We start from the raw sequence: 22,809 nt of genomic DNA, 5'->3' as shown, positions 1-22,809 counted from the left end.
TAACCAATCATCAGAATCATAGAGTTTGTGGGGTTACGCCAGGTCACACAAAAAATAATGCACCATTACATGGCCATAATTTTACTTTTGTTAAACAATCAGAAATCATTTGTCTTTATTATGCTTCATTGAATTAGGCAAAGAAATCAAAATAAATTATTATAAAATGAACATTATTATACGTCGTTAATTATAAATCCATAAAATAAATAAGTACCAGTGAATTATAATTTAAATAAAACAAAAAAAGTGTGCCCTACTGTTACTGCTTGTGATAAATATAATGGTACATTGGGTGATAAGGAGGATAGGGTTCGGATACTAGTAGAATTAATTTCAGCACATAAAATTAATTTGAAGGCATGAACTTTATTCCATAAATGCATAATAAGTTAGTAATATACTATATAACACTTATTTGGGATGACTGAATGAAAAACAATTGAAAATGCTTGAAAAACTATTTCTGGTCAATGTAAAATTAATTCTAACACACAAAAATTAACGGAAAACATAATATTGATCAAAATGGCCCCAATAGACATTATCTTTATTATTCTTGCTAGAATGAAGGCAAAGAAATTACAATTATTATTATTATTATTATAGAACAAATGTTAAAAGTTGTTAGTTAGAAACCCATAAAATAAATAAAACACAGTGAATTATGTTTTAACATAGACCCTCTGAAATTTTCGGCCCCTAAAATAGTTACCATGGAAACATGCCAGTAAAAGTGGATGTCATATTTTGTTTTTCTAACCCGAAATAACCCTTTGGTATAGTATTCCTGTTGATTACTGGATTCTTGCACTGGATATTTGGTCTTTCTACCCAAAATATCCCTTTGATATAACACATTCTGTTGATTCCTTGATTTTAGATGGAATCTTTGAAAAACTGGTAATTTTTACTACTAAATGGTTGCCATGGAAACATCTCACATTATAATGAGTGTGGTTTTTTTTGTGTGTGTGTGCTAACCAGAAAAACCCTTATTATCAATGTTTACATCAATCAATAGTTCTTTAATAGGAATTAGGGAAAAAGTAACATTTTCAATCCCAAAATAGTTACCATGGCAACTCAAAACATTAAAATAAGTCTGCTTTTTGTGTTCTCTGACCCGAACTTCCCCTGCTAGATAATTTTCATATCAATCAAAGTAACTTTTCATTGGATATTAGAAAAACTGAAATTTTCAACCCCTAAAATGGTTACCACGGAAACATGGGGCAGTGAAATCGATATCATATTTGGTCTTTTCGACCCAAAATACCCTTGTGGTGAAAAGTTCACAGAAATTGAACCTATTATTATTCGCGTTATTATTTCTATATAATACTTATATTATTATTATTATTATTATTATTGTTATTATTATTATTATTATTATTATTATTATTATTATTATTATTATTATTATTATTATTATTATTATTATTATTATTATTATTATTATTACAAGTTTAGGGGCTATAAGTATTATATAGAAATCTAAAAATAGTTCATTGAGGCTGTGTGGGAATTCTGATAAAGAGGTGTTGTATATTTCAATTTTGTCAATAGGGGTGACTTCCCATTGATGTACGTGCAGCGCAGTTTTCTTCCATCAAAAGTCACGACTATGAAGAAGATTTCCAATATAAATTAACTCTCTCTCTCTCTCTCTCTCTCTCTCTCTCTCTCTCTCTCTCTCTCTCCTATGAAAAAGATTTCCAATATAAATTAACTGTCTGTCTCTGTCTCTGTCTCTCTCTCTGTCTCTCTCTCTCTCTCTCTCTCTCTCTCTCTCTCGGCAGTGAAATTGCTATGCTGCGACCACCGAACGAATATTTTCCATACATTAGAGGTAACATTAAAAGTTCATTATATAAATCTAACCAGTGTAGTCTGGCAGAGACCCTGCGATTCGCGTTCTTCTCTGTTGGAACACGCGCGCGCCCTTCAGAGGCGCGACGCGATTCCCAGAGCATGCGCACTTGAGAGTGCGTGCACGTGACAGTAGAACGTCTCCGATCTCGTGCTATCGTGTCGTTAGCTTTAAAAATGATGGAATGTCAACAGAAACTGGAATTACTGCAGAGAATACTTTTCAGGATATCACATGTGAGTGTCTAAGGTACCAAGTAGGACGTTTAGGAAATCCTTTCAGAAACTTCACGCCGCCTGTGGCCATTTTGTGGAGTATAAGCTTATAAGCTTACGTAACTGCAGCATAAACAGTATTTCTACTGTACATATTGCCGGAACATATGCGATGGAAATGTTTGCATTTCACGTCGTTCAATTATTCAGATGGAAACGCCGCCCTCTACTCCAAACTTTGAAAAAAACAGGTTGACAGACTTTGGAATGTTAACTCTTGTATAACAATGACGTAATTTAATGGGAAGACATTTGTATTCGAGCACGGCTACAGTTTTTGATTCGTGAACTCTCATCATGTCGGATTCATTGAAACAGTCAGTTGTATGCTCAACAATCCAGAGGGTGAGTCGAACTTTTTCCTATGTCCATGTAGAACTTGTGCAAAAATAAGCGAATCCACAGGCCTTTGGCGAATCAATAAATGCGTTTTTCACCAAGCTGAAAGGTGGAAAGATTAATTATTTTGTAGCACGTCAGTACTTTGATATGACTAACGCCGTTCACAATAATACTGGCTATTCCATTGAGCATCGTGCTACGGGTCAAAATCTTATTCCTCAGGTTGATATACATATGTAGAGATTTTTATAGAAAGTATTCCATAGCTATTTACATTTCTTTATCACTTTTTGCGGTTTTGCGGTTTCCTGTTTTTTGTTAGCCGATTAGCCGGCACACGCCAAAACGACTAGTCTTTGCGGTTTTCTATAATTTTGAGTCGGCACGCGCCAAAACCATTAGTCTATTGCGCTCGTTTTTCTGGGCACGTTTAGTCTCACTGTTTACCTCAGGTTGGTTAGCAACCGCAGTTTAATTGACAGCCGATTCTTTATATTTAGGGTAAATTGTTGCAATAAGTGTTTCCTACGACGTTCGCTCAAGTGAGAGCCCTATACTATGTCAAGTAGGGCAGTATTAAACGTGATATCTTGTAATATTTCCCCTTGTCTTGGCCTGCTGGGTTTTTAAAAAGTGTTTAAAGGTATACAGGCACCTTGTTCAAATTAAGCCGTTGCTACCATGGAAAGGGATCTGGCTAGTCATAGAGTTTATGGGGTCACGCCAGGTCACACTAAAATTATGCACCACTACATGGTCATAATTTTACTTTAGTTAAACCATCAGAAATAATTTGTCTTCATTATTCTTCCTGGAATGAGACAAAGAAATCATTAATTGTCAATCCATAAAATAAATAAGTACCAGTGAATCTTGGGTGCTAAGGGGAATTGGGTTCACAAAATTAATTTGAGATACTAGTAGAATTAATTTTATCACATAAAATTAATTTTAAGGCATAAACTTCATTCGATGAATGCCAAGTTAGTAATATACTACATAACACTCATTTGAGATGACTGCATGAAACAAAATTGAAAATGCTTGAAAAATTATTTCTGGTCTACGTAAAATTAATTCTAACACACTAAAATTTACGGAAAACATAATTTTGACCAGAATGGCCCCAATATACATTATCTTTATTATTATACACCTGCATCTGCAATCTTTGGAGTTTTCTTCAGACAGTAAATTTTGGGCATCAGAGGACGCAGAGTCCAATAACTTTGCCGCGGAGTACAATAACTTTTGGTGTTATTGGACGCTATTTGACCTTTGACCTCAAAACACCATTACGTCAATGCGCGGAAATACTTCTAAACATTGGGTACTTCACAACGTTAGTAGTGGTGAATCAAAAGCCTGTGAATTCGGGTGAAATTGTGCTGCCGGCCTACAATTTCTCACATGTACACTGCGCTGCGCGGGTTTGAAATTTCGTTCTGTGCGCTTAGCGGAAACGCTTAACGCATTCTCAGTTTGCTCGCAATCGCTCAGTGCAGTGCGGGACGGTCATCCCCAAAAAAGCTTAATTTTGATTTTTTCGAGGTAACATTGGTTTAAAAAAGGTGTATAATAATGAGGTTATTCCCAAAATACCGGGATTTATGTCCGAGTACATTTTTAATAGAAATAAGGGAAAAAGGAACATTTTCAATGCCAAAATAGTTACCATGGCAACTTGAAACATTAAAATAAGTCTGCTTTTTGTGTTCTCTGACCCGAATTCCCCCACTAGATAATTTTCATATCAATCAAAGTAACTTTTCATGGGATATTAGAAAAATTGATATTTTCAACCCCTAAAATGGTTACCATGGAAACATGGGGCGGTGAAATCGATATCATATTGGGTCTTTTCGACCCAAAATACCCTACTTGTGAAATTTTCACGGAAATTAAACCTATTATTATTCGCGTTATTATTTCTATATAATACTTATATTAATTATCTTTATTTCAGGCCATCGGCCCATACCAAGAATAACATTAAAATGTAGACATTACAGCGAGAAATAAATTTTATAAAAGAATGATAAAAAACTACCGAAAATACATTCCTACAATGCTGCCAGAAAGTTGAATTAAAGTAAAAATCAGAATTAATACAACTATACATTACAGAATTCTTGCTTTCTGTTAATCTTTAGCAAAAGTTTAATAGTAACTTTCGTTGCAATGAAGCAAAATTCAAAATATTTCTTGATACAAAATTGTGACTGATACTCGCATCTCGTTTAAGATCAAAAATTATACGCAATGCATTATGATAAGCCACTTTTAGAGTTGACATCTGTCTAGCACTGTAGTTACACCAAACATTAAGACAATACATACTATGTAAAAAGCTTTAAAAAAGGGTACATTTCACAATCTGTGAACAGCAGCTAAAATTGCGTGCAAGCCAATTAGCTCTAGCATAAACACATCGAAGTTGCCCATGCATACTGGCGTTGTCTTCCCTTGAAGAAGAAACAATATATCCAAGATATTTTTTAGTGTCAACAAATTTAAGAGATTTTCCGTATAAAAATACGATAGGAATTCTGTTAGGTTTCAAAGACCTCGGGAATATAGCCATACATTCTGTTTTAGTGGGATGAAAAACAATATTATGCTTGTCCCCATAGTGTTCACATATGTTAATTAATTTTTGTAATGCTTTTGCTGAGGGGCAAATCAAAACTAAGTCATCTGCATAAAATAGGTGATTAACAACTGTGTTTACCAAACAGCATCCAACACAGGCTGATTGTAGCTTTGTACTTAGATCGTCTACGTACACAGCAAAGAGCATAGGTGGGAGATTACTGCCTTGTCGTACGCCATTAATAACACTGAATGCGTTTGACAAAGCAGAAGCCCACCGTACAAAAAATGGCTGATTTGAATACCAATACTGTAAAATACGGACTATAAACAATGGTTTACGCCTATTTATCAATTTTCTAAACAAAGTCCAATGATTTACCCTGTCAAATGCCTTAGTAGCATCCATGGAGCACAAAAATATGGGTGTATTATGTCTCTTATAAAAATCTACAATTTCTTTAAGTGTGACAATACACATATCTGTGGAATGACTTCTTTTACAGCCAATCTAGAGATCAATAGTAACAAGTAAAGTTTCAATCCGTGATAAGATACACAATTCAAAAAGTTTAGAAATCGCTGTCAAAAGCCACAGGCCTATAATTATCCACCGAAGTAAGATTCTTAGATTTGTCTTTAACAATTGGACATAACTGCATGCATAAATATATCTGGTAAATAACCATGGACGAAAAAGCTAGTAAAACAAAGGCTCAAAATGACACACAGGACTTGATCAGCATAGATCAAATGCTCTGCAGCAATACCATCGTTACCACAGGCTTTACCTTTTTCAAGTTTGTTTATACATTCTTTAATCTCACTGACAGTAACCACCATTTGATTATGAAAATCTATTCTGTCTATCGAAGAAATAACAGATGATTTATCACGAGTAGTTCTGACAGAATTAAGCAAACTTTCATAATGTTTTTTTTCCACATATCAATAATAGTGTCATGACCAGTACAACCGCTCACACTGTTGGGAATAGCGGCATGACCACCCTTTGTATTATGAACAGAATCCCAAAACTTGCGTGTACCCCCTCGTGTTAAATTATGGGCCAAGGACTCCGCCCTAGCTTTGTTTTCGCCTCTTTTACAAGATCGCAACCTATCTCTAAGAAGTTGTGGATTGGCTATTTCTGTTGACACATACAAAGAGGCTGGAGTAATTCCATATACTCTTGCTTGGTTGATGCCTGTGAGTGTGAGAAAGTGCCTGTATGGTTGTGCATGTGTTCTTAACAATAAATTTATACACACCAGAGAATGTGTTTTTCAATACAATTTTTGTGACTTTGTAACAGGCACATTTTATATCAATCAGACAAAGTTTCTTTTCGAGTTCCCTCTACCCTCCAAATCAATTCAAATGCCTCAACATACCCTTGATGTTTTCAAATCCCCGTCAATCCCCCACACCCTCAAACGTGTTTGTGAATGCAGCACTATACAATGCGTAGCGTTTGACACATTCTGCTCATGCTAAACTTGCAACCTCAGCCTCTAAACAAGCCATAAATAGGATATAATTTACCGTAAACATTTAGGTCCTAGCGATACACAGTCAGCCTCGTTTTGTCAAACTATTCCATTGATGACGCTAAAATATCGGGTGACAAAATATCAATCGCCAGAAAGCAAGATCGTTGACTTGACATTCAAGAACTTTGCAATAAATAAGAGAGTCGGTTCGAACTGTACTTGATGAAATGGAGTTGATGGAATTTTAAGTGCGTTAAAGGGGAAGTTCACCAAGGATGATTTTTACATATGTGGTAGCTCTGTGGTCATTTACCCCAGAAAAGCTATTTTCACCATTTATAACTAGCCCGATTTTCTAAGAAAATGATAAAAATAGTACAGGAAGTTGCCCATGTAATTTGAGTCATGGGAAAAAAGCCCCAAGCTTGGAGCTTGCATCATGTGATACGGAAGGGACCATCTTCGGATGGGTATGGCCCCCACATTGTCCACTCACAGTAGTACAGTAGTAAACAGCAACACAAAATCTGACAGTGTACAGTTTATTGTAAGTGATTCATCGTTTATGCAAGCATACTCAGTATTAACAAAAGTTATGTACATATGCACAGCCTGGTTTGAGCCTGGTGAGTGGACAATGCCATACCCATGGGAAAATGGTCCCTTCCATATCACCTGATGCAAGCTCCCAGCCTTGAGCTTTTCTCCCATGATTCAAATTAAATGGGCAACTTCCTGTCCTATTTTTATCAGTTTTTGTAAAAATCGTGCAAGTTATAAATGGCGAAAATAGCTTTTCCGGGTTAAGTGACCACAAAGCTAGCACATATGTAAAAATCATCCTTGGTAAACTTCCCCTTTAAGAGAGGATAGTACTTCACGTGATCACTCCTAGCCACAGACAGACAGACAGACAGAAAGACAGCGCGCGTCTTCACTTTTGGAAAAAGACCGAAATCCTATATATATATAATGTACTTCCTACTCTCACGAACTCCCTCACTTTACAAACCACATTAAAGCATCTCCATTCGTATCCGCAACATAAAGGAACAAAGGCGAAAACATCGTTTCAACTTACCACCCGAGAGGACAAATCTACCCAGTGTCGAGTCCGGGACTGACCTAGGAGTTAAGTGGTTTCACATTCTAGTTACCAGCCCACATGACTCATTCTCACGTAAATTTCCGTTGACCAGACTGAGGGCTTGGCAGTCCGCCAAGTGCTCAGCAGCTGCTATTGGTAGATCGGTGTTTTCAATTTCCATATTCTGTCTCGTTATCATCATAACGATCATTGCCCTGTTTTGAAAAGGTTTCGCATTGCAGACAAATCACAGTATTTTGTACACGGAACTTTTGGTGAAAAAGGACAGATCAGGTCATTATCTTTGGCCGATGATATTCAGTAGCTGAGACTTAAATACAGTCTGTTACGGTACCGTACACGCCATATTACTAAAGGTTCCAATATATTCAGAGAAGCGGTTGAGGACTTGTTTTAAATTCGACATAAATTGCTGTTTGCCTACTAAGCGGAATGGATGTTTTTATGTGTCCTTATATCAGTCGATGGATCCAAGTCTAAAAAACAAAGCAAATTCATATCTCCTCCTGACGTAAAATTCCTTAATTTGTCAGGCAACTTTAAGTTGCGGCATGCATGAAAATTGAGGTATTAAGCCAGCCGACGATGAATCCAAAAATAAGATTTTCAATAGGGTCTCGCCGGTCGTTGGCACGGTCATGATATATTAGGGAGTGTCGTCAGAATCATTACTTCGGCAGTTGTTTAATTCCATGAATTTCTTTGTTTTTAAAGAAAGGTTATACCCAGAAACAGGATGTATCCGTTGAGAGTGATAGATGATATCTGGAAGATCCGCCATTCCTTTAGTATTGCTTTACACAACAAACCCCTTGATATATATGAATATTCAATATCGTTGCTCATTAAACCTCCAAATGTTGATTACAAACTTCGGATAAAATTCCAAATGGTCAACTATGAATTTCACTGTCAGAGCCTAACAAAGAGCCTAACAAAACAGTTTTGACCAACAAATTATGAAAAAGTTGCCTTAAAAATTCAAATTTACACAATTTAAATAAATCTGAAATAGGTCATCCCTAGTGACCTATATCTCAAATATCAAAGCTGTCTGACCTGCAGTTTTGAAGAAGATTTTTAAATATTTTTGACTAAAAATTACAAAACTTTACGTAAAATACAAATTTGTATATTTTGTCACAATTTGAAATCTAAATAAGGTCACTTCATTGAAGCTGTCTGACCAGCCGTTAAAGATAAAAAGATTTTTGTCCCAAAATACCAAAATTAGCCTCAAAAATACAAATTTGAATATTTCATCACAATATGAACAAATCTGATGAAGGTCATCCCTGGCGACCTGTGCTCCAAATATTTAAGGAATCGGACTGGCAGTTTTGAAGCAGAAGCCCCTGTCTCTAGGATCTCACCCTGAAAGTGAGAGGCATAGTACAACAATGGTCCTTGATACTGAATTTTAAGCTGTGATTATTGGTATGCAGGTTGCATACACAGATTGTGCGTTCATTTCAGCCAAACAACAAACTAACAAAGTACTCACATCAGTTCTGAAAATAACAATTCTTTTTTCTAAAACTGTTAATATTACTCATTTCGTTTATATTCTAACAGTTATGATATGTAACAACACGCATAAGAATCTGTAAATGAAATTTCAACTTAATCCTCTCTTCAGTTTCCGAGAATAACTTTTTACCTAAAATAGCTGAGCAAAAGCGATAAAATTCAAATTCACCGATCAAAGTTAGACTTTCATGGCACCGGTGTGTTATGTAAAATACACTGTTGGAAAAATTGTACACTGCAATCAACAATATTGTTTTAATTTAACCAACTGATGCCACCTAAAACCAATTTGTAGACATTACTGAAAAAAAGCAATGAAAGATCACATTTCACACAAACTGGCTAAGGCCCAAGGACTTTCTAGACCGTTGGATTAGCATTTTACAAAAAATATGACCTTTTGACCAAAAACTGAACTTGCCCTAAATATTCAAGGAGTTTTTGCAATTGATATTAAATCACCCTAAGAACCTATCACTGACCATTGAAAATTAAAACAACAGCACTTTTGGAGAATATTATAAATTTGATCGAATTGACATACATGTATTGACTATCCAAAAGGTGTTATCATTTTGACATTTGATAAACAGGTTATCCCAATAAAACTTAACATCAAAAGTACAGACGACTTTTGACTAAAGCGTTGGGAAACATAATTCGACAGTGCGATGCCAGTGTACAGGGGTATTCTTTATGAACTGTGGTTCCAATGACTTTCAAATAGGACATTATCGTTTATCCTTACTGAAATCTATTTACACTGAGCGACTTCTCCTTCGACAATGACCGGATTTCTTGAAAATAATTTTACGACATTCACTACTGAATAGTTTGTCACAGCAAGCGAGATCGAGTGTTTATTATGCCTATGCCGGACCTATGCCGCTTTTATTATACCTATACGCCGGATCTATGCCGTGTCTATTACGCCTATGCCAAACCCAGTAATCTGAGACTCAAATATTTGATGAGCCCAAGGTGATTCGGTCCCAACCTCTGACATGATAGTCAGTCCATTCCTCTGTAGGAGCGAGTGAGCTACTTTTAACCACAGTCATCTGTGTTCTGTTCCGCTGTGTGCCTATGCCCCATAGACGTCTGTACATATTCCTTCTTCTCAGGCATATGTACAGACGTCTATGGGGCGCATAGGCGCAGAGCGGAATAGACCACAGGTGACTGTGTTGTAACGTTCACAAATTCATCAGCAAAATATTTGACGAATATATAGCATGCGATATTCTGTTGCAAGATTTTGAAAAGATCATAGCAGAGTATTCTTGCAACTGACTATTTCAGAAGTACTTGTAGATGTGATGTGCAACTGCGCTGGTACACTGATGGTGACCGGTTGTCTTGACGGACCTAGCTAAGAGGAAGTCTGTACAATCATATCATTTTTCAAGGCCACTGGCCTTTTCGCTTAAAGCTCCAATAGCTGTGAAAATTTCAAGCCTCATTTCCTGTATTTTATTTTCAAACCAAAGTTGGTTCTTGTAAATGTGCTAATTGAAGGACATGTATAGAACTTATTAGAAGTATTACTGCTTATGCCAGCTTACGCCAGTATGTGCCATTTTAAACAACCGTCGGTATAGAATATTCATTTGCATAATTCAGAATAGTTAAATGGAAAGACGTAATTTTGGCATGGATTGAATACATTTGTGTATCTTGACGACAAATTCTGCTCCATGAGTGGGATAATTTTGACACATTTTCAATACAGTGTAATCATTATTAATACATTGGACTCTTTGACTTATAGGTTCGCGGCGCTACATGTCATTGAGCTGTCTGAACAAAACTGAAAATAGGAAATGGACTTTTTCCTATTTTCACTTTAGCCTGACAAAGATCTTGCGCATAGTGTTTCGCCGCCATATGCCACGCAGAAGCACCATTGTGCTAATTTTAAGTGATAAGTCTACGTTAAAAATAGAATATAGAAATAGGAGTCTATTCCAAAATGCAAGAGATTGAGCTTACCAGAAAAATCAACAAAAAATCTATTTTCAAATTCCGTTACTGAAATATCTTGGTAGTAAACAAATTTGCCGCGATTTGTCACTAATTTCACAGTCTTACGACTGTTAGTTATTTGTGGCTAAGGAAGACAAACTTTGATTGTAACAAATTTTCTTTATACATACATACGAGTCACGCTTTTGTCGTATTACATAGAGGTCACGTGATTTTCAGAAAGTCCCACCAACCCATTTTAAGTTTTGCCATCTTTTGTGTACGCAAGGTCAACATGATACAAACCACGTAGACATGGTTGAACCACGAAATCAATATCAATGACAACTGTATCGGAATAACGTACAAACTAAGTCAGATGCATCCGCTGTTTAGGAAAGAGCTGCGTTCAGGAAATTGTTATGAGGGCATTACACATCCTGTCAAATTGCCATTCACACCTGATTCGCATCTGAGTTATTTGCTCGACCTTTCGTAAAGAAAATAAAACTGTCATGAAACGTTTCTCTGAAAGTATACTCGGAATGTACTAAACGTTTTTTTCCAAAATATCATCGCTTCGAAGCTAGGAACAATGTATATCGCCGACATCAAGATTTTCTTTTGGTTGTCCATAACTTCGTGTCAATCTTAAAGTACCTTGTGGTGGCAGGACTATTTAGGATGTTACGTGAAGTTTTTTGATTTCACTGTAAACATTGTTAAGTCATGAGACTGTTATTATAATTATTACTATGCAGTAATTGTATTTACTGTTATGTTATACAGCCGCACTGAGTTGATCGACCTGCAGCTGGATTCAGTACATGTAGAGTCCTCATTATTCGAAGACTCAACCCTAGCAGAGCCGGGCGTTCTGTCCTTTCTGATCCATGGATATTGTTTTACAGTATTGTGGAATCTCTGTCACCAATTACATATTCAGTAACCAAAATAAAATTCCCGCGTACTTTGACGCTTGCAATTAACCCTTGGAACGCTGTAATTTTTTCCCCAAAAAATTTTAGTGCAAACTTTTACCAATTTTTTCTGAATAATTTTTCTGTAATTTTTTGATAATTTTGGACCAAATGGACATCAAATTTCATTATCTACAGTTTTTTATCAAAACTTTGGCAAAAATATGAAAAATATTGACTGGAGTATATTTCGTAAAGGCGACATAAATTGACTTTGGCGCTCAAAATGTTAATGTAAATCCACTTGTCCATGATCTCCCGCGCGTCAATGATTTCATGAAATACTTAGGCTAGTCCCCAGACGAAGTAATTTTTGCCTTTGGAGATTTTTGGCCTTCGCCGGAGTATGGCCATGGCCGAAGGCCAAAAATCTCCGAAGGCAAAAATGCTTCGTCTAGGGACTAGGCTATTATGAAATACTTGGCGAACTTCAGAAAACTGAGATGTAAGTCCATATCGCTATTACAATTTATATACGATTATTCAATTTGAGTTGTGATGAAATTCACGAAATTACATCACCATATTTTATTGGTATACAGTGGCTGAGGTAGGAAGAATAATATTCATAGGTGACGTGTACGGTTTCCGACAAAATGGACAGGCGATTAGCCAGTTCATTGTTTGATCGCCCACCCTGTGCCCTGCTCTGGTTCAAATCTTATGATGCAATGGCCTCGACGCGATGTTGTAACCTCCACAAACGTAATCTCCACAAATGTAATATCAACCACAATTGTAATAAAATCAACCATAAATGTAATAAAAGTCAACCATAAATGTAACAACCCGTAACCACAAATGTAATAAACAAATTAACCATAAATGTAATAAAATTCAACCATAAATGTAATATACTTGAACTTGCATATGTGATCATTTGTTTATCAATGCCCTGAGTAAATAATAACTTTAATAAGACTAGTGTAATGTTATTGCATACTTTCCTGAAACTAGGTTTCCTTTCCGAAACACAGAATAGAATACTTTGAGAACACTATCAGAAAACGGCGAGGTACCGATAAGACCGTTAGATAATGGAAGTGGAACAGCAGTTCTAGACACTGATAATTACATAATAAGGAAGCGTCAAAATAACTCGTCAACCAGTAATACCACACAAAGTTTATGACTTATGACTCAGAACAAATAACAGAGAAATATACAACCTGATAATAGATACTTACGACACAGAACATGTATCCATATTTAAATCTAGTATAAACAAAACGAACACTACCTTGAACACAGTAGAACAAAATTAGACATTCTAACATCCCCAGTGAAGAAACAAACACCAAGTGGGACAACATAGGAATACAGAAAATCTATCGATTATTCCACTGAAGATGAATTTGAGGCGACTGATTAAAAAGTACGGCAAATTTCGAAAAAACGGCGTTAAAGGATCGTAGTGTTATACAGTCTCCTCCACTCTGGAGTAGAGACTGCACTGACGCTCAGATTACAGCTGTGTCTCGCCATGGCCAATCAGTTTTGTACACAAAATAGGTAAACGTAAAATGCACTTTCAAATATACAAAACACACTGAACGCAAACAATTAAGATATGAATAATGTGTGGAATTGCTTTCCTTTTTACAAAGATAAATATTTAAGGGCTAATTCCTCAATTGCACCGACAAAATAAATATATTACATTTTTGGTTGACAAGTATTACATTTATGGGTGATTTTTTTATTACTTTAATGGTTACCATTTATTACAATTGTAGTTGGTGTTTTTATTACATTTATAGTTGATTTTTGTTACATTTATGGGTGATATTACATTTATGGGTGCATTTTATTACATACATGGTTGATGTTACATTTATGGAGATTATTACATTTGTGGAGATTACAGATGTCAGGTGTAAGCACCTTGCAGTAGTCGCCCGCTTATTAGTCGACACCAATCGCTTGCAACTTCAAAGTATTCGAGTGACCATTCTCAGTGCCGAAATAACAACAGTGATCTCTGTAAACGCAGTTTTTGGCCCTATCGAGAACACGATCTTATATTTCACAGAGTTTTAACACTCATTCTTTGGTGACACTTAAACAAAATCTCGCAAGTCGTTTGCCGATTGTGTTGAAGATGTTCCTAACAGTTGACGGAAACGGTGGTTCCTCTTGCTGACATGTAATTTAAGGTGTGTACGTCTCTGCCACTCACAACTTCGGAAGTTTAATACACCTTTACGGACGGGCTACGAAGCGGAACCGGTGCGGCTGATAAAAGATTAATAAGCACCGCTTTGGTGACGGCAAAACCTAGAGGGTTCGGCTATGCTAAGCTAGGCTTGACTAGGTCTGGCTTTAAGAGTTGGCCCTTTGCTGACCGAAGTTGATGAAATGTTATCACACTTTTGTAATTGGTCTGTGATGTTGTTCGAAAGTTGCTATTTAAGTTGCAGCTGTTGCTTATGTAAATCACAAACACGGCATTTCAACTCTGACAGCAGGGCTGATGATAAAATACTGAAAAACTCTTTGGACAAGATGCGTGTATTGATTTTCATTGCAATATCTACAGGTTTTCAATTAAGCTAAGAGACATCCTAACCATTTTAAATATAGGGAAAACATCAATTAGCTAATTGATAGACGTAGCTAGATATGGGGTGCTGGCTAAAAAGACATGTTTTACATTAGTAACGTACAAAGGCACTCAGGATGATTTTGTTACATAAATTTGATGAGTTTCTTATCTTCTGTGGTTAGGTTTTTTGAGACGGTCATCCTGGCGTCTAAAGTTGGTGAAATGTTATCACACTTTTGTAATTGGATACAGGATGTTCGCTAAAACACAGGCACTCATGATTTTGTTACATCAGTGTGATGAGTTTCTTATCTTCTCTGCCTAATAGTTTCTTTGTTCACAATAATGTCATTTTTCAGGCATACAGCAATTTTACTTATTCTTAAAAAATAGTAGATATCAACGACTGAAACACACAACACTGAACCACAGTTCATAGTTTGCCCATACATCACATACATGGTGTGATTTCAATATACAGCCATACATTGAGATAGTCGTTCAGAAAAGTAAACATTGTTTTTGTTTTGTCTCCACCTTCACTGAGACATACAACTAGAGCAACAGCTTTTGGAACAACTTGCTAAACCTGTTAATCAAGTCTGATAACTTTCAGATTGACTTCAGCGCTTCTACAGTGTGGTGAAATACTAGTAACAATAACCTTTGCAATCTCTTGACCCAACTTTACATTTTCAACTATAGTACTCATAAATTATGTGGAGGATGTTGTGCCATAAAAAACACTTGTTTAGGCTGCATTCACAAACACCTGTGGAGAGAGGGGGCTTGAAAAAATTTACAACATGCCAGGGGGATTTGAAAAAAAATGACATTGCAAAGGAGGGACTTGAAAATTTCTTGAATATCAAATTGTTATGTAGGTCATTTCCCCCACACTCATCATGACCTGAGTTCAATTAGTCTAGAACATTCTCAAGGTCACTGCCCTTAATGACCTCACAACCTTGAATTCAATTAGTCATGTTTGGAATGTTCTAGAAATTTAATTAGTTGTGTAAGAGAGATAATTTTAGAACAGTAATTAGCATGTCAATAAAAGTTCTAGATTGTTCTTATATGCCCTTATGTAAGCACATGGGTATCAAAAGGGACGTGCACAGCTTCTAGTCAGACTTTTGGGATCGTGTCTCTTGTGTGTTACTACATGTGTTTGGAAACCTTCAACTTATCTTTTAAAAACAATTTGGAAGATAACATATTTAATAACATTCTCCCATTGATAATAAATTGGGTCTGGGCCAGTGTCAAACATTTATGTCGCCTTTATACCTTTATATCTTTTTGAGGACTTTGACAGAATACAGTCAAACTATTTAGAATAGTGCATAGTGTCATCAATAACAACTGGGAACTTCAGGTCAAATAACCTTTGAATAAAATTCGGGAGATGATAACCCCTGTGCTATTTGTAGTTTCCTTATAGGCTACAATGTATAGCGAATCAAAATTTTTCGGTGAAATTCCGAAATCAAATTTATTGCACACACATTCACCTGTAACCGTCCTAGTCTAATCAAGTACAATAATATTAATAATCAAGCATCTACAAATACACAGATTCAGCGAGTTTTGTATTGGAAAAAAATAATCACAATGTATAGTGGATCAACATTTTCGGCGAAATTCCAAAATCAAATTTCTTGTACATGTATGCACATGTAACCAACCTCTTCTAATCACGTACAATAATGTCAATTATCATATACATATGCCAATATTGCTTTATCCTAGTGACGTTCACCGTAAAATATCAGCCTTGATATTTCACGTTGAACGTCGAGATATGCACGATAAACAATAACGTCATCGGTTTTGGAGTTCTCCCGAACTACATTAGCGGTTTGTCAGTAAACAACGTAAACAAATGAAATGACTGCCGCTACCGGCCTGCGAAGCGATGTCGTCGACGTAAAATATTGAGGGGCTTCGAGGAACACGGGGATTTCTGGTTGCAATATACGGAAATAACACGTTGAGTCTTGAAATGTTTCCCATGATTTTCCTCTTAAAGTTCTCGTATTTTTTTTGCAAAGCTCCAGCAAACATTCTGCCGTTCGCACGGCGCCGGCACTGTGCACTGTCTACCCCAGAACAGGTAGTGCTCTAATTTATTTCGCATAGGCCACCACAGTAGCGTTGAGCTCAATTTTCCTATTTTAAAACATTCAGCGGCACGAATCCTCTTAACAGGTGTTAGGTCAATGTCAGCTTGACTACTGATGAATTTTTCGTTTGGGCAAGTCCATGGAACGTTTGAGCTAGCGATGAAAAAAGCACACTCAGTGGTGTTTTTGACAAAATTCAGGCTTATTGTTATGATTTCTATAGGCCGCAGAACTCCTCATATTACCATCGAATGCTTCAGCTTTTATTCACAACAGTCTGCATTTTGATTCAGCCAGAAAAATATCTTAACAAAAATACTTGACAATAAAGTTCAAACTAAACAAGCATCCATGCAGGTATTAAAACTTCAAGGTCTGCACTATTTTTCTTCCAAACTATCTTCGTCTCGGAAGTGAATTAATGGTCTTGTGCCAGCGATGTCGCGCGCGCGACGACTATTTACATGGCAACTCTCAGGGTAAACAAACAAAATGGCGGCCCCTTTCTGCGCGAGCTCCGTGCCGAACGACGATCGAGCGCGATCGAAATCAGGATAGATTTAAAGCTGAGGACAGTTATTGATCGGTTACAATTGTAATAGCTTATTGCACCTTAAAATGTTCCTCCTGTATGACGATTTTTGAATCCCCGTGTCTTTCTTCTTAGGATTCATTGAGATATGGAGGACTGGCAACGATGTCTCGCGTGATGTTGACTTGGTCGTATACTTTATAAATGAAGCTTGTTCACATAAATATTCCGATATTTATGCGTAAGGCGTAATAAAGTAAAGCCTCAAAATTTGAGGTTTTTCGTACTATTAGTAAAATTATGGGCATGGGAATATGATAAATCGGTTATTACCCAATATCGCCTGTTCCTTGTGTCGTATCAGCATTCTGTCATTTGTGCTGAGTCAGACACTCGACTTCTTCTTGTGTCTGACGCAGCACAAATGACACTCATGCTGATACGACACAGGAACAGGCGATTTTAGGGTATTATATCATACCAGTATATTGATGGCACAAATGCAGCATTCTGATTGGTCGAGACACGAAAAAAAACTGTGGTATATTGGTAATATACCACGGTTGGCTGGCTCTCAGCTTGAGCAAAAATCCGTTTTTGACATTCCACGCAAGAATTTCAATATACTGTTGTGATATTATAGCAATAAATCACACCCAGCGACGGTATACCGCTCGATTGTGACCAGTTCACTTCATATATTGCACTCGCTATCGTTCGCGCATATATCGTGAACTGGTCAAAATCTCGTGGTATACCGTCGCTTGATATTACAGATATTACTAGTTTTATTTTGGAAAATACGCGTTAATAGTTTTCTCATAGGCTTCCATGTGAAGTGAATCAACATTATCGATGAAATCCAAAAATTTATTTTTTTTTGTAAACACATACACTTTACCTGCCACTTCAAGCAAATTTTATTTACATGAATTATCACACACATATAAATTTAGAGATGTAGCTTGTTTTAACAGGGAAGATGTCAATAGTTTGCCAAAAAGACTCCCATGTATTATGGTTTGATAGTTTTGGACGAAGCACTATATCGGCTATATTTTGCCTTCCTTTCTACGGGGACTTCAAAATTATAGCAAGTCAGAAGGTGGGGGACTTGAACAAAGTTGGTATTTGAAAAAATCTGAGATTTTTTTATGGAATCCCCCTCCAGAGTTTTTTGTGAATGCAGCCTTACTGAAAGCGATACAAAGGCCAGAGGGCAGGAATGCATAATGTTCGTTTACTTAAGGTTCAAAAACAAGAAATTGGCCTTATTAATGTAACAATTCTCTGGTGATTAATAAGCTCAGAACCCCCGTTAATTGTACATGTTCTGAAATCCTAGGTATAGGGGAACATTTTGGTAACAACAATGTCACCATTGTTTATACATAACTATCACGTGACAGGTTAGCATAACCTTTCAAAAATCGGTTTTCCCTATGTTTTGTCTCAATTCTAGGCTTTCCGAAAATATATAATTTAGGGGGGTTCTGAGCTTATTAACCACTACAGAATTGATAGCTTAAAAGGGTCAATTTCTTGTCTTGGAACCTTTGACAGCTTAAAGGCCAGATGGCAGGAAATGTACAATGCGGCAACTATTCCACAACCTTTTTACTGCTCAACATTGATAAAAGCATGGAATATATTTGACTGGAGAGAATAACATTTTGCAATTCTCTTACGGCCAGATTTGTCGAGAGATTGTATGAACTCAGCTTCATAATTTACTTTTGTAAGTATACAATAATGACAGAAATATTTAATTTCCATCAACAGTATTCATAATCATATAATTTATTAATTTGTTTACACTCTTGCTATGACTGATAATGCCTTGTACCCCTGTGCAGTTTTACATTAATTGCGGCGTAAAATATCAAATGCTCATTAAATCACCATGTTATTATGCACTCAAACTTCATTTAGGTATAACATAACCAAAAATCAGAAAATTTTACCAAAAGATTTAAGTCTACTTATTTCAACACTATCCGAATAAGTAATAGTACTGCCGGTACTATTCCAAGGAATACCACATCTTAAAGGAGGAGGGTTGTTGGTGGAAACAATAAACTAATATGAGACACATAGTTGTTCGCGATTCCTTTTGACAGTGGCATATATCTACACTAGCCTTTTGTGATCACATCCTTCCCTACAGTTTACATACACACATTTCTACACAGAACAGCGTCCTACTTCCCGCGACCCGACGACCCGTACTTCAATATATCATCCTTTCGCTATCATAGAGTCCTGATGCTTTAACAAACACCAGCTCTCTTCAGATCTTTCACCCCTGACACTTTCTATTAAAGCAGACCTTCCGTTATACATCTCTTACATGAGGAAAAACCGAAATGCAGGTCTACACTAACGCCAAAGTCTTCATTCTGTAGATTGGTTGCTCCTCAAAATACGTGATCAAAAGTTTGTGACCCTAACATTGTTTACTGTAGATTATGTCTAGGTTGATTAAAGACATCGGTCAGACGTCGACGTGAATGCTACATTTGTTGTAGGTGATTCATACTAATTTTAGCTGGTTATTTATTTTTAGATGGTTATGTGCGTTTTTACGTCAATGAGATTTTCATTTTTCGAGTTTTGACATCATATTGGGTTGTTTGACCATCTAGTCACAGGAAATGAACTACACCAGTCCAAAAGAATTGTAACTTGTTGAATTGTTCCCATCAGTTCAAAAAGATCTTTGTAGATGAGTTTGATTGCATTGAAAGTGTATGGCACTTGAAAGGTTAAGGTGAAAATAAGAATGCACTGCACTACAAAAAGTGCATGCGCGCTAAGGTGTTGCATCCCCCCGACTCTTTATTAGTTCCAATTTCTTGTTTTATTCTTTAATAGACTTGGTCTGTGTTGAATATCCTAGCGATATTGTGTTAGTGACATGAAATGAATAATAGCCGCTGTTGGATCGTATTGCCAAACAAATTGAGTTGCGTCCTTGATTAACTTTGGTAAAATGAGTCATGGACTTGCAAAATTGAATGGAAATGATCTCCCGGTGGAACTATAGCCATATTACAAATTTATTTTATCACAAATCAAATTTACCTGCATATTTAAATCTTGGGCCTATGTCCTTGTACCGACTTTGAAACAAGACATTGTAAATGACACAGTCCCCAGCTGTAATGCAGGCAGTTTGATATATGTAATATACTTGGTCAAGTTCTTCCAGTTTAATGTCCCTAATGTGGAACGTTCATCAATTACGCAAATTACTTGCAAGCTATTTAGAAATACTGACTAATGTTACATCATAGTATATTCAATATGCATTACAGGTTTCGTCAACTTTGGTGGACAAATTCAAGATATATGGCCCTAATTAGGAAACTCAATATGCAAATTAGTAATAAGCCGATGTAGAAATACTAGATGACTTTCCTTTAAGTTATGTCAAAGTATTTTCAATGTTCGTAGCAAGTCTCGTCAATTAATCCCCATAATTAATTAATCTCATCAGTCAATCCAGATATATATCCCTATTTAGGAAAGTTCATTAAATTTGCTCATGGGCAAGCGCAGTGCCTTTGTCAATAAACTTCAATGTAACCTTGAAATCTACCATGTTTCCTTGATTTACATCTGTGACAAGATTTACTAGACACGATATTGTTATTCTGAATGAATCGTATTTCCAGAAAAAATCATTATACGAATAAGTATTAATAATGGAAGTGATATGTACAAAAAACTAATCAGTTCTTGCCAGCCCTAACCAATATATATGGACCAGATTTGATTATAATCTGAAGACCCGTTCTTGAGATATCGCGTCCACAGACAGACACACAGACAGGCAGCAGCACAACAATAGCTCGCGTGTGTTAACTCGAGATGTAAACAATTATGTCTATCCTCCGGAAATCTTCACTGTTCCGAGAGGAAAGGACAGCTGTTAACAGATTTGTACAAATTTGGAAACCATAATATTCTCCATTTCTCCTTCTACAAGATCGGAAAGTTAAGTAGCTATTTCGTTTAAACGACAACCGAAAATCGGGGAAAATAAATCTTAATTCAAAAATAAAAATGAACGAAAATCTGAAGTAGGCCTAATGCCGCGCCAAACTAACGAGCGGAATTTTCACAGTGTTTTACTTACCGTAAACTTCAGCCCACTAGCTCTCTCTACTTTGTTGATTTGTTGGTTTGATGGCTCGTAGCACCGGTGCTGTGCACTGAGTAGGTGAGGAACTGACCTGAAAACTTCTGGAGGGTCAGCTCAGGAAATATACTGTCTGAAGCTGGCTATTAAAAACGCTCAAGTCACTGAATGTCTCACAACATGAAAAGCAGTGTTCACAGGTTCGAGTAAATGATTGTTCTCGTCCGGAAGGGTGTTTCGAAGTCACCAATTTCTGCAGGGTCTTTGCTCGTAGAGGGTGCAAATCCTATTCTATGTATCAAAAAGACATTTCCTGTTGTTGATTGCCGGACGCAAGAGCCCATTATCAAGTTCCGTGACTGAAAATAACATCGCCTTATCGTAAACAAAGGTCAGTATTAATTAGGGCGAACGGGGCACCAATATGTACATAGCATTGCTTGAAACCTTTCAACCCATCACCATTTTATCATTTTATGTTTTATTCCTAAAACACCAATCATGGGATATGTACTCTATTGGCTTCATGCATCGAATGCCCCTAGCATAGCCATGCTACTCGCTTCATCTCTCGACTACTGATCAGCTGAACAAACCAACGGCCATGGCGAGAAATTTTGTAGGCGCTAATGATGATGTAGTCAATCTTAAACCTATAACTATTTGACAATATTATTTCTCAATCCACTTTTTGTTGATCAACAAAAGTTCCCTCTCTTTCATAAGCCATTTCCCTTAAAGTTTAAGGGCAAGCTCAACCCTGCATCAGTCACTTTTTAGGTACATGAATTTTAGTTTTTAGAGATACTATTGTTTGAAATTAAGAGCAAGCTTTGGTGTGATAATTAATCATTTTGATTCCAGAAAAGTGATTTTAGTATACTTAAATATTTAGGTACAGTCATCTGGTTGGTATGGCTACTTGTGGCATTTTTCAAGTTTATATTGGCTTCACCACGTTGGTACTATCTTTGGAATGGATAGTGTTCATTTGTGTTGTGAAGGCAGGATATACGATTATTTAAATTAATGTGGGTAATTTATACAGTGAATCAGCCATGTTGATCACGTATTCAGATTGAACTTGATTAAATATGGTGATATCCCAATGTCATTTCAGAATATGGAAACTTGATTGGTCATGAAATAGTGTTTGCCACTTCTGTGTCAAATCAGGATCAGTCTCTCCTCTATTACCTTAGCTGCTTTCTTTGTTACATGTATGTTCAAAATGCAAAGAAACAAGGCACCAAAAATTTCCCCTCTGCAAATTTACAAAGTATTGTCAATGTCAAAACACC

At 36.5% G+C, this 22,809-nt stretch overlaps 1 protein-coding gene across 2 annotated transcripts in view; it reads right to left on the bottom strand.

Moving 5' to 3' along the window:
- LOC139152791 (plexin-B-like) overlaps window positions 1–21,753 on the bottom strand; it is a 63,879-nt gene extending 42,126 nt beyond the window's left edge. Inside the window, exon 1 of one of the 2 annotated variants that reach the window (XM_070726128.1) lies at window positions 21,506–21,753. The gene's annotated coding sequence lies outside the window, so the exon portion shown is untranslated. Of the gene's footprint in view, window positions 1–7,656; window positions 7,754–21,505 lie in introns of those variants that run through there. The other variant, XM_070726127.1, reaches the window with a different exon arrangement.
- Between the last annotated feature and the right edge of the window lie 1,056 nt (window positions 21,754–22,809).

This window comes from Ptychodera flava, chromosome 16, assembly GCF_041260155.1.
Source record: "Ptychodera flava strain L36383 chromosome 16, AS_Pfla_20210202, whole genome shotgun sequence".
NCBI classification, from domain to species: domain Eukaryota; kingdom Metazoa; phylum Hemichordata; class Enteropneusta; family Ptychoderidae; genus Ptychodera; species Ptychodera flava.
This window is presented reverse-complemented; position numbering and strand designations above follow the sequence as displayed.